Raw genomic sequence first — 13,257 nt, 5'->3', positions numbered from 1 at the left:
CATATACATATATATGTGTGCATGTAATGTGACTGCTGGGGCATACTAGATTCCCTCTGACCTCACTAACCCATGTTCCCATAAACATCATGTGTGAGAGTTCACTTTTCCACAGATTCCCAGCAGCAGCAGCTCTCTTTCTGAGAACAGCCATCGTTACTAGAGTGGGGTGGTAGCTGCAGTAGAAGGTCCCTGATGGTCGATGGGGCTCAGCAGTTTTCACATGCCTACTGACCTCGTTGGTTGTCTTTTGAGAAACGTCTATGGATATCTTTTGCCCAGTTTTATTTTCATTTTTGGAGCAGAGTTGGAGTTTATTAAGAAATTTTAATATAGATTTTGATCACGGTGGGGAAAGCCATTCCCAAGAGCACAGGCATGGATGGGGTTCTCAGAGGAAAGTTACCTCTTTACCATTTAAAAATAGAATTCTTCTGTTTGACTATTGTTTCATTTGAGTTATTTATCCTGAATATTAACTGCTTCTTGCACAGTTTGCAGATATTCTCTTCATGTGCGTGTTTAAAGGAAGTTGACGAGAAGGCCAAGCTGTAGCTGGCCAACAGTAAACCCACAGCCGCCCTGCCTGAAGGAGCCACATGTTGCTGTCACTTAATCTAATGAATATTTATTAGCTGACTAGTATTTGCAAGACTTTAGTGAGCCCAGCTGTGGATTTAAAAGTTTCACAGTTCTTTTTCTTAAAAAGCCGTATGTCTAATAAGAGGGACAAGACAAGAACACAGGCAAATTTTCTTCAACACAGACTATACTAAAAGTCCCAAGAGAGACACAAGCCAAGTGTTCCAGCAGTGTAAAGGAAGAAAGGTCACATCTGGCTGGAACCAGAGTGATACAAGGGAGAAAGAGATGCTAAAAATAAGCAGATCACCATAAACAGAGATAGGAAGAGCCAAGGGCTGGACAAGCGCACTCTTTCAAGAAGAGATCCATGATACAAGCAGACTCTGGAGGTGTGGAGAAGATGTCCGTTCACAGAGCAGCGGAGACCTGTGGCCCTCAGTGTGCACCCCAGGGTGCCTGCAGCTGCTCTGTAGATACCGCAAGCTGTGGATGTCCAGCCTCCTGTCCAGAAGGTCACAGTGTTTGCAAGGAGCCTGTATCTATCTCTTGTGTATGTTACATCATCTTCAGCACCTCTGAACCCTGCCCCCGAGATGGTTTTGAGTTGAGACCAAACTGGGGCACATGGTGAAACCCTTGAAAATTTAAAATACCTAATACTATGTAAATGTTCTATATGTAAAGACTCTACAAAAAGCCAGACTACTACATTGTTTAGGGAATCATGACCGTTTTAAAACTACATGTTCAGTACAGACACAGCTCTTCCTTAAGCACTTTCGATCTGTGCTTGGTTGGCTCTATGAATGAGATAAGGATTGTGAAATCAAGAATAGTCTAGTGTGGGCTGATATCCAAGTACTAACGGAGGAACAGGGCAAGACAAGGAAGTTGCAAAGCCTCCTTTAAAAAAAAAAGTGTTGTGTTGTTCATGTGTTTGTGTGTATTGTGTGAATGTGCACATGCATACACATGCAGGCATGCTTGCATGCACAAGGAGGTCAGAGGACAACTTGTGGGAGTTGGTTCTTTCTATCATGTCGGTCTCAGGCATAGAAATCAGGTTGTAAGGATTGGCAGCAATTGCCTTTACCCTCTGAGCCATTTTACCAGCCATATATGTGTGTGTGTGTGTGTGTGTGTGTGTAAATATAGCGTTTATATATATAGCATTATATATATTTATATAATATATATAGCATTTATTTATTTGTGTGTGTATGTGTGCGTGTGCACATGTGCATGTGTTATGTGTATGGTATGTGTGTGAATTGAGTATCATGTATATATCTGTATTATTACATGTGGATATGTATCTGATGTGTGTTATCATTTGTGTATACTGCGTGTGTATGATGTGTGTCTATGGTGTAGGTATATATGGCTTATATATGTATAATGTGAGTATATATATGGCATGTGATTGTATGATATGTGTGTGCTATATGTGTAAGGCTTCTCAATGTTAAAGAAGGATCTGAGATTAGGAGAAGCTAGGGAGCTCGAGCTGATGACAAGGCCTGAAATGGCTCTGGAATTCCCTGGCCAGGCTCAATTGATGAGTCAGCAACTTCTAATTCCTTCTTTTTTGCCAGTAGGAGTGTTCCAAAGCCTTACTTAAGCTTGACTTTAAATATAAAGGCGTGGGAGTAGGGGGTAGGTGGAGGATGGGCTGTAACTTGGTATTTACAATATGTGCCTTCACATATATACATCCTTTAGTTCAATCCTGTGCATTGCAAAAATACACAATAAAGAAACCAAGATGACTGGGGATGCTTTAAATAAGAGATACTATGAAACACAGGATTCCAGTCTTCATAGGAAACTAACCTACTTGGTGAGTCGGCTATACTCCCTCTGTCTTTCTGGCAGTTCCTATGCACTGATAATTGTTACTTGCTCTTAGCTCTGACTTGGCATCTACACTCCCGAGGCTTACCTAATTGCCAATGTGCTCGTCACTTGGTGTAACATGAGGGCTGGCTTGTTGGGGTTTCCGTCCCGCCCGGTACCCCAACAGCCGGCAAATCCCAAAGAGAAATTACACACAGGACTCCATAAGGTTATAAACTGATTGGCCCATTAGGTCAGGCTACTTATTAGCTCTTATAACTTATGTTACCCCATTATCCTTACCTATGTTAGCACATGGCTCCGTACCTTTCTCAGCTGGGCAAGTTACATGCTGCCTCTTCAGTGATCTGCGCAGGAGTGGCTGAGGAACCTCCTTGCTTCCCAGAATTCTCCTGTTCTCATTGCATCACCTCTACTTCCTGTCTGGTTTTCCCACCTATACTGCCTGCCTGGCCAATCAGCATTTTATTAAAATATGATTGACAGAATATAGACAATTCTCCCGCATCAACTTGGGATCTTTTCTTCTTGGACTCTCACTTAATAAGGACAGCAGGATTCCAACACAGACTCATAAATAAAGCCAGAGCCAGCAGACCACCCTATCTCCCCACAGTCCTCCTCTCTGAGACCAGGCCCAGGATAAGCCTAGGAAGCACTATGTGCAGGAAGAGATGACATGTTTGCTGTATGCTAAGTAAGACTTGCTTCCTGTAACTTATGGAGATTTTTTTATATTACTGGTAACTTGAAAAACATTTTAAAGGCCATATTTAAATTAAAAACATTAAATATTCTTTCTTTGATTTAAATAAAGATTACTAGATTCTTCCCAAATTAATCTGTCTGCCATAAAGTTTTAAAGTATTTAGTTTAACATTGTTAAGTGACTTCACTCAACATATATAGAAATCTGGGTTTTTGGTTTGTTTGTTTTGTTTTGTTTTTGATAGGGTCTTGCTATGGAGCCCTCCTATTTGGCCTGAAATTTTCTGTGCTTCATATCCGCACTGATCCCTGCCTTTGCTTCCAGACTGATGGCTCTAGACTGTCTTCAGTGCAAAGGACAATGGGAAAAATAAACTTCCATTCTAGAGGATGACAGAGTATGCCTAAAAAGGAAACAGAGAGTTTCTGATTGAGCAGAAAAAGTAAGAAAGGTCTTTCCAGGCCACTTTGTGAGAGCTTGTGGCTGGGGAGACCACTATAGAGAGATGCATGGACCTCATCCAATGTGTGCTAAGCCACGCCCTAAGCTACATAGCCTGTGTGACCAGTCTTTATTGTTTACCCAAAAAGGAGAGGGGAAATTTGATAGGGTAAGATTATGGTCTGGAGTTTTTATGATTTTTTAAATTAATTATATCCAGAATTCAATAAAAATGTTACTCAGAAGCCATGCATGGTGGCACACACCATAAGTATCAGAGGGTGAGGCAAGAGTAGTCAAGGCCAGCCTAGACTACAAATATGTCAAGAACCTAATGAGTAAGTAAATAGAGAAGTAGATAAACAAAGACTATGTTCTAAAGATCATATGGTTTTTAAAAACCACTGTATATAAAATTACTGCAGTGGCTGGAAGTAGCAGAAAAGAACTATGAAATAATTATATTTAATCTGGTCAATGGAGAAGAAGAAAATAAAGAAATTATACTAAAATATTTTAAAAGTCAAAATTGGACTTTAAGAACACAATGTATTGATTAACAGCAGATTTCAAACAAGCTTAAGGGTGTAAACACTGAAGCAGAATAATCTGAAATACTGACATTGATGAACAGAGTACACCAAAGAATGTAATACATAGGAATGCACATAGAACACTGTTAATATGTCCAAGAAATGTATACTTGGAGTTTTCAGAAGAAATGGAGGGAGAGAATAAAACTTCAGCAATATTTGAAGAGATAAAAAATTATGATTCTAGAGTCACAAATGGCCCAGGATAATTAAAGTCACCTGCCATGAACCCTAACAATTTGACTTTGATTACTGAGATCCCCGTGGTGTAAGATTAATATCAATTCTGTAAGTTGTCCTCTGATATCCGTAGGTACACCACAGTCACATGCTTATCCCCAACATATATATATATATATATGTACACATGGACACACATATGTGCACACATGAATAAATAACATAATGATTTTAAGATGCTACTCCAAATAAGGAAAGTTTTTTAAAGACTTAGACCATTAAGCTCCAAAACCTTCAAGAAGGAAAATTCAAAAATAAAGATAAATATTCCTGGAACACAGAATAAAACTGCATGGAAAAAATATCTTAAAAACAAACAGAAGCTACCACAAGGACATTTGCTCAACTATGTTCATAGCAACATTATTTGTAATAGCCAGAACCTGGAAACAACCAAATGCCCCTCAACTGAAGAATGAATAAAGACAATGTGGTATATTTAAACATGGATAAAAACAATGGCATCTTGAAATTTGCAGGCAAATGAATGGAACTAGAAAAAACCATCTTGGGAGAGGTAAGTCAGACACAGAAAGACAAACATGGTATGTACTCACTCATAAGTAGATATTAGACATAAAGCAAAGGACACCAGCCCATAGTCCACAACCTCACAGAAGATAGGAAACAAGGAGAACCCTAAGAGAGACATACATGGATCCCCCTGGGAAGGGGAAGTAGACAAGATCTCCCTAGTAAATTGGCAGCATGGAGGGTAGTAGGGGAGTGGCGTGAAGGGAAGGAGAGCAGGGCTGAGAACGTGAGGGATTGAGAAGATAGAATTGGGTAAAGGACAGAGAGGGAGAGCAAGGAAAGAGATACCTAGGGGAACTCCCCGGAAACCACAAGGATGACCCCAGCTAAGAATCTAAGCGATAGTAGAGAGTGCACCTAAACTGCCCTTCCCCTGTAATCAGATGGATGACTACCTTAGTTGTCATCATAGAACCTTCATCCAGTAACTGATGGAAGCAGATGCAGAGATCCACAGCCAAGCACTGGGCCAAACTCCTGGAGTCCAGTCATAGAGAGGGAGGAGAAACAAAGGGGTCAGGACCATGATGGGGATACCCACAGAAACAGCTGACTTGAGCTAGCATGAGCTCTCTGACCCCAGACTGACAGCTGAGGAATCAGGATAAGACCAAACTAGGCACTGTGAATGAGGGTGGCAGTTGTGTGGCTTGAGCAGTTGGGGGGACAGCTAGCAGTGGGGCCAGTGTTTATGCCTAGTGTATGAACTGGTTCTTTGGAGCCCATTCCCTAAGGAGACATACCTTGCTCAGCTTACATGGGTGGGGGAGGCTTGGTCCTGCCTCAAGTGATGTGACAGACTTTGTTGACTCCTCATGGGAGGCTTTACCCTCTCTGAGGAGTGGATGGAGGTGAAGTGGGAAGAAGGTAGGAGGATGGGAGGGAGAGGGAACTGGACTCAGTATGTAAAATAAGATTGTTTAAAAAAAACAGAGGGAAAAATTGACTTTCAAAGAATCAATAGATTTAATGATAAGTTCTCAACAAATAAAATAGAAAACAAAATATGTTACATATTTAAGTGCTAAAGAGAATAGCTATGGATCTATAATTGTCTCCAACAAAATCCACAAAAATTAAAGTGATACAGGTGACCATTCCAATAGATGCAGAAAAGATATTTCAAAAAGTTCAACATGACCACATAATAAAAGTCCTGAAGAAGTTTGAAATAAACAGAACACATCTCAAAGTAATACAGCTATATGAAACAACCACATTGCTAACATTGTAATAAATGGCTTAAAAATGAATAAAGACAAAATGCCCTGAGCACATTATTCTACTTAAAATCTGGAGTGAGATGTGGTTGCCCAATTTTCTTCACTCTTATTCAATACAGTTATTGAAGTCTTAGAGTAATAAGACAAAAGAAAGATATAAAAGAGATAAAAATATAAAAGAAGAAATCAAATTATCCCTAATTGTAGATAACATATTGAATATTTAAAAGACCCTACAGACTCCAGAAAACGTTTAGATATGATAAATACTTTCATTAAACCTGTAAGATACAAAATAATATTTCTCATACATACCAATAGCATATTTTTTTGTGAAAGAAATTAGGAAAAGTATCTTATTCACAATGCCTCAAAATAAATGAACAAATAACACAGGAATAAACCTAATCAAGTGAAAGATATACATGGAAACACTTTAACACTGAAAAAATAAACTGAAGAAGATACTAAAGGATTGAAAGATCTTTCATGCTTCTGGGTTAGTAGAATTAGTATAATGAAATTTTTGTGTTACTAAAAATAATTTATAGATTCAAAGCCACCCCTGTCAAAATTCCAATAACATTATTCACAGAACTAGAAAAATATAAAAATGTAAAAGCAAACACAGAAACCACAAAAAGAAAGAACACTTGATCACAAATTATACTACAGAGCCACAGTGGCAAAGACAGCATGCTTCGTCATGGTACTGGCACAAAACCAGATGTGTAGTCAGTGGGATAGAATAGAAGATTCCGAAATAAATACATAAATTTATGGTCACATAGCGTCTGACAAAAGTGTCAAAATGAGGTGAATAAAAAGCAGTCTATTCAACAAATGGAGTTTGCAAAACTAGTTATCTACCTGCAGAAAAATGAATTTAGAACCATATCTCTTACATCCACAAAAGTCAATTCAAAACAGGCCAAATACCTTAAGACACAAAGTGTTGAACAGTTAGAAGAAAAAAAAATCCAGAGAAAACATTTCAAGATATAGCCAAAGACAAGAATTTCCTGCACAGGACTCCAATAATATAAGAAATAGCTCTGAAAATTGACAAATGGGATTACACAAAATTTAAAATCTGTGCAGCAAAGGAAACTACAGCAAAGCAAAAAGTCTATAGAAAAAGGTTTTCCAACTATATTTCAGACAGACACAATGTACAACCAACTGCAAAATTTAAACAAGATCAAGCAAAAACTGACAATCAATAGATGGATGAAATGCCAAATTCTAGTCAGAATGGCCATCACCCAGAAAAAAATAAAGTCAACAAATTCTGATGAGAGTGGTTCTTGCACTTTGCTAATGGAAGTGTAAACTTGTGCAACTGCTGTGGAAACCAGTAGGTAATCCTTTCAGACACCTACCCAAAAAAACTCTGTATTCCAACCACAGAGGTACTTCCATATCTGTATCTATTGTTGCCCTATTGGTAATAACAAAAAATGTTAGCTTAGATGTTCATCAACTGATGACTGGATAATAAAAATATTACAGAATACACAGTGGAATCCCAATCATCCATATAGAAAAGTAAAATGATAAAGCTTGAAGGAAAGTGGATGGTACTGGGAAGTGTATAGAAAGTGAGATATGGCAGCTTCAAAAAGATAAATACTGCATGTTCTCTTCCAACTGCAAATCTGAGATTTAATGTTTATATGTATTGTGGTGTGAGTGCAGGAATAGACAATAAAATGGAAAGGGGACCATGCAAAGAGAAAGAGGTGCTGAAGAAGGAAGTGGCATGCATGTACAATGGAAGTGGAAAGTGTACTGGGGTGGATGGGCACAAAGGAAGGACGGGGGATGGAGAGCAGCAAGATGGAAGAGAAAGATTAACAAAAACAAATACCTTTGAAAATTCCATAATGAAACCTGATGCTTTTACACTAATTTAAAAATATGTGTGTATTAAAGCTCTTTAAAATAGAAAAATATTTTAAAATCACAATAACATGATACAACTGGGCATGGTGGTGTGTGCTTATAATCTCAGCTCTCTCCCAAGGAATATCATGAGTTCAAGTTCAGATGGGCTAAATAGTGGAATATTGTATTCTTTAAAAAGTATTTTAAACACTATTTATGAAAAATGACCCCGAGATAAATTGTTTCCAGTAGACCAGCAATTTAAGGTAAACATTAACATTTCCCAGAGATAAAGAATACCATAAGACGAAAGCACTCAACACAAAAATGTCTTGAAGAGCAAGTATTGAGTATACAAATGATGATGGTGGTAATGATTGGTCTCACAGAGCTGAAACTATATGAAGAATAAAATGTATATAAAAATAAAAAACAGAAGAGGAGAAATGGAATGTAAAACCTATTAAGTCCTGTAGGAAGCCACCTGGAGGCACAGGTGGTCCTGCAGTTTGGAGGTATACAAGCCCATACCTGGCTTAGCCACGTGAGACTGAGCACCCTTGCTTGCACATGCGCAGAACAGCAAATGGCACCAACCAATCAGCATTCAAGCCTCTCCACCGTTTAAAAGCAGCTGCCCCTGGGCTCTACTTCCTCTCTCTAAGCTTTCTCTTGTCCCTGCTCTATCTTCCCTTCCCCCAATTTTCCTCAACCGAATGCTCCGAATAAAGACGTGACCAGGGAAGGAATTCTCGTTTTTAGTGGCGTTCATTCCTGCTGGTCAGGAAGCGCGTCGTAACTGGTGCTGAAAGCCGGGAAGAAGGAGCTGAAATCAGACACTGGACAGAGAGCCGTGAATTTCAGAACTCTGGACACGTGGAGCGGTGAGTGACGTCAGTTACATCCTCCAGAAAGGGGAGGAAAAAGAATGGAAAAAGTATAGGCCTAAAAAGAAAAGAAAATAGAAAGAATCAAAGTTAAGGTATCTGAAAGAAGGTACAAAAAGCAACGGGGAAGAAAAACCCCTTAAGTTCAGTGCAGGTGGAGCTGAGAAAAAGCAAGGTTTACGGTTGGGAGATCCGCGACTTCCTCCGTCCATACTCGTAGGGAGGCGGGCTTGATCATGTTTGAAGACTGCCTTTCCTGTTCTTAAAGAGCCACAGAGCTTTTGGAGGTGATTTTCACCTAATTTTGTTAAGAGAGCTCAGTCTCTGGCTCTCACATACAGAAAACTTTAATTTTGATTGAGGAAGTAGCCGGTGTGGTGGCGCACGCCTTTAATCCCAGCACTTGAGCTCTGAGCACAGGCTCTGCGAAAAATCGCGTTTCCATAGCAACATGGGCAGGCGGAGGAAGCTCATCGGCGGGGCCACGTGCTGAGTGCTCGTCACTCCCCGGCCCCTGGGAAGGTCTGAGACTGGGGCCCCCGCGGCCCTAACCGCGCGCGGGCAGACCGGGCAGGAGAGGCCCCCCCCTCGCTGGAGCTTGGAAAAGACTCACAGCCGGCGGTGCGAGTTCAATGCCTGAGGTGAGGCAGGGTGCACAGTTCGCAGGTACAGGATAAACGGCGAGCCCGCGCACGGCCCGGGGCGGGGCCATGCCTTTGTTTGGGCCACAATGGGCCACAATGGGCCGTGCCTCAGCCGTGGCCGCCAAGAATTCAGTCAGATAAAAACATTTGTCGTCAAAAATTCAGTCAGATAAAAACATTTGTCGCCAAAAATTCAGTTAGATAAAAAATTTATCCCCCAAAATTCACATCGTCCCCAATTCAGCAGGAAGCAGCCAGAGAGATTAACGACGACCAAATTCCCTAAAAGATTAAATGAGGTCCTTTCAGTGATTACAGAGCAGCAAGCCTGCTTCTCTGAGTTCTGCTTTGCTCCGTACACCGGTTTGGGCTCGGAGTGGGTGCAGCTGGGGCTGGAGGGCAGCTGGAGCGGAGCTTTGCTCTGTGGCTGTGGTGGGGGGCATGTTGCGCCAGCTCGGTTGGTGCCTGGCCTGGAGGATGTCACGGCGGTGCCAGGAATGAGAATGGTGCCACAGGCAGCCGGGCCAGAGGGCTTACAGTGTACCTGGGACTGTGAGGGTCTCTGAGGCTAAAAATGGCTCTGGTTCCATTTGGCTATGCTAAAGTTTGCTGACTTCAGGCAGAACTGGTCGTAATTATCATAATAAAGGCGCGTCAACCTGGTTACCGTATCCTAGGTAACAAAGGCGGACCTATTGCCTCAAGCAACGGGTGGAATAAACAATGCTACCTAGAGGTTTTTTCATTTGAATGCAGGCCTGGAGAGATGGCTCAGAGGTTAAGAGCACTGCCTGCTCTTCCAAAGGCCCTGAGTTCAATTCCCAATGACAACTGTTTTGGTTTTAGACAATAGAGGGGGACTACCAGTGACAGCTTCCCCCAGAGAAAGGATTTCTCTTGCATTCTTTACACTTAATTTTTAATTCAAAATTTTGCTGGAAAAACAACAGCAGACAGAGACGCTCTGTTTGAAAGCAATTCCATCTTATTCTAAGGCCTGCTTTAATGGCACAGGCAAACAAGATTTGCTCTTTGGAGCAGAGACATGCAAGTCTCTAAGTTCAAAACCAGCCTACTTCCAGTACTGATTGTGCTGAGTTTTTACACTGAGAGTTTTTAATACTCTTAAATGTTAATTTGGGAGGAGAGTTTTGTTTATGTTTTTCTAGAAATGCTGACATACATCTGGATGCCAGCGAGACTGACAAGAGAAATAAAGAAGAAAGATGACCCAGTGGATGCTGAGTGTCCTGCTGTGGAAGATTCGTGCGGAGGCAGCAGTGATGACCTTCTGGGCAGTGCCAAGAGCAGCTGTTTCACACCATCGACTTGAGCAGCACCCTGTGCAACCTCTTATCTCTTAACAATTTTCTGACTGACTCTATTTTTCCTTTTCCTTCCTTAGGAGTGGGTGGGAGCAGAGATATTCTTGGCATGCTGTGTCTAGGTGGAAGTGCTGTATGTCTTTGATTAGTGTGCTACCTGCTAGCCCAAGTGAGGAGGGACAAGGTCTTTGTGGCACAGGCCTTGGCAGCCTTGGTATGTGTATCCTCACCCCAAGTTTGGCTCTCAGCTTCAAAAGAGCTCATAGGCAATTAGCCATGCATACCCTCTAGGGACCAGATAGTCCCACAAGCACAGAGGAAGGTATGCATAGGCGGAGGGTGTGCAGACACAGCCCTAGCACTCCCAGGGTAGTTGTCCCATTGCACGGGAAGGGTGTGTCTTGTTTTTCTTTTCTTTAATTGGTCCACACATCATGAGGTGGGGACCAGATTGGAAAATAGTTTTGCCTTATTGCTTTTATTTACAGTAGAAGGGGGAGATGTAGGAAGCCACCTGGAGGCACAGGTGGTCCTGCAGTTTGGAGGTATACAAGCCCATAGCTGGCTTAGCCACGTGAGGCTGAGCACCCTTGCTTGCACATGCGCAGAACAGCAAATGGCACCAACCAATCAGCATTCAAGCCTCTCCACCGTTTAAAAGCAGCTGCCCCTGGGCTCTACTTCCTCACTCTAAGCTTTCTCTTGTCCCTGCTCTATCTTCTCTTCCCCCAATTTTCCTCAACCGAGTGCTCCGAATAAAGACGTGACCAGGGAAGGAATTCTCGTTTTTAGTGGTGTTCATTCCTGCTGGTCAGGAAGCGCGTCGCAAAGTCCTAGCATTATCCATGAAACACTGAAGATGATCATGTGCTCCGGATTACAGTGTCTGGCATATGAGCTTCTCTCTTTAGAGGAGTCATTAGAGAAAAGTTGAAGAATGGATACATTATTAACAATGAAACAAAATAATGAAAACCTGATACAAGTGGGCAAGGAGAATGGAAGAAACAATATATCACAGATGAGTTAAATAGAAGGGGACACAGATTTTAATCTAACAAAGTCAAAATTTACAAGTAAATGTAAATGAACTAAATATCCCAAACAAAAGCCTTGGATTTTCAAAACACAAAACAAAGTCATTAATCTCTATAACAGTTTACATATATGCAATATACTTAGATATGAGGACTCAACTTGAAAGTAAAAGTAAGGAAAATGATTCTTTACTTATACTATAGATGAATAGACTTTAAAACAAGATAAAGAGGGACTTTTCAAACTGGTGCAAAGATCAATCTAAAAAGAAATAAGAGATTTAAATATATAAATCAGAAATTAATACCACTAAGGAAAGGGATTCAGCAGAGTATAATCAAGTATGGATTTTAACACACACATCTAAGCAACTGGTGGAATCATCTGGTCAAACTTTAGAAGGACTACAGCAGATCAAAACAACAGAACTGAAAAACTTGGTCCAAGAAACATCGAAAAGCAGTCTGCTTGGCACAGTAACAAAATCCAGCCATATTTGGGTTCATAAAAGTGTCTCAAAAATGTTTGAAGATTGAAGTCACTTACTGTGTTTCTACAGGAAGAAATTAATACTAACCCAACTGTTTGCCAACAAACACATTATAACAAGAAAAATACTCAAACAAATAATCACAGAAAAAGTATATAGGAAATAGAACAATTCTCTGCACTAAATTATAACAAAAATAACAAGATTCATAGTTCATAGCCAAAACCTTACTTAGTAGGAAATCATATGTGGATTCCAATTCTGAAGAAAGAAAAGCATTAATGAGCAATTTTGCAACTAAAACTTAAAAGGCTAGAAAAAGAAAAGCACATTAACCCTAAGGGAAGTGAAATGATAAAAATGGTTTTAAAATACATAATAGAAATCAATTAAATGGAACAGGGAAAACTTACAAAAAAACCAGAACACACACAAACCTGAATACTAAGGAAAAAGCAGTGGCCATCATACAGGGCTCACACGAACACTCTGCGTAAACACGGGAATAGCAGACACACCGGCATCGCACAGATTTTACAAGTGCAGAGCGTTGTGAAATGACAGAGACAACAAAGAATAAATACAACACCTTAATACACAGATGTAAGTTTTAGCATAAAGGTATAACTAAACTTTTGCTAACATAAATATATTCCAGAGTGAAGTCTGTTCATGAAAACTAAGCCCAGATGATCAATCTGACAGAAGCTTCGTTAATAAATACTGCATCACATAAAGAAGCAAGAACCACAACTTTTTGGCAAACAACATTCAATAAGGAAATGGCAGAAGTTTTTCTCTTAA

The 13,257-nt window shown here is 40.5% G+C and overlaps 1 pseudogene; it reads left to right on the top strand.

Annotated features, from left to right (window-relative positions):
* Positions 1-9,414: 9,414 nt before the first annotated feature.
* Positions 9,415-9,625, top strand: LOC148119746 (Nuclear RNase P; annotated as a pseudogene).
* The last annotated feature ends 3,632 nt before the right edge of the window (positions 9,626-13,257 follow it).

Source organism: Myodes glareolus, chromosome 14 (genome assembly GCF_982192425.1).
Source record: "Myodes glareolus chromosome 14, mMyoGla1.1, whole genome shotgun sequence".
Lineage (NCBI taxonomy): Eukaryota > Metazoa > Chordata > Mammalia > Rodentia > Cricetidae > Myodes > Myodes glareolus.
This window is presented reverse-complemented; position numbering and strand designations above follow the sequence as displayed.